This window comes from Myotis davidii, unplaced genomic scaffold, assembly GCF_000327345.1.
Source record: "Myotis davidii unplaced genomic scaffold, ASM32734v1 scaffold228, whole genome shotgun sequence".
In the NCBI taxonomy this organism is placed as follows: Eukaryota; Metazoa; Chordata; class Mammalia; order Chiroptera; family Vespertilionidae; genus Myotis; species Myotis davidii.
In genome coordinates, this window is record NW_006300104.1 from 4289051 (window position 1) to 4289310 (window position 260).

The window sequence follows — 260 nt, forward strand, 5'->3', positions numbered from 1 at the left end:
CCACGACCCGAAACTGGTAGCGGCAGCCCTTCCCCTCCATGGCCGAGTCTGGCCTCCAGCCTGTCCCGAGGTCACCGTCCCGCCCCGCCCAGCACCGAGGCCGGGAAGGGTGGCCCCGCCCCCTACACCCGGGCTCTGAGCGACCGGTCCCCCGCAAGTGGAGGACTGTGGAGCCCGGGGTGTTACCAGCCCAGGAAGCCTGACTCCGGGGAAACTGGCCGGTGAAGACACCTGGGCAAGTCACTGACTCTGTGAGCCTC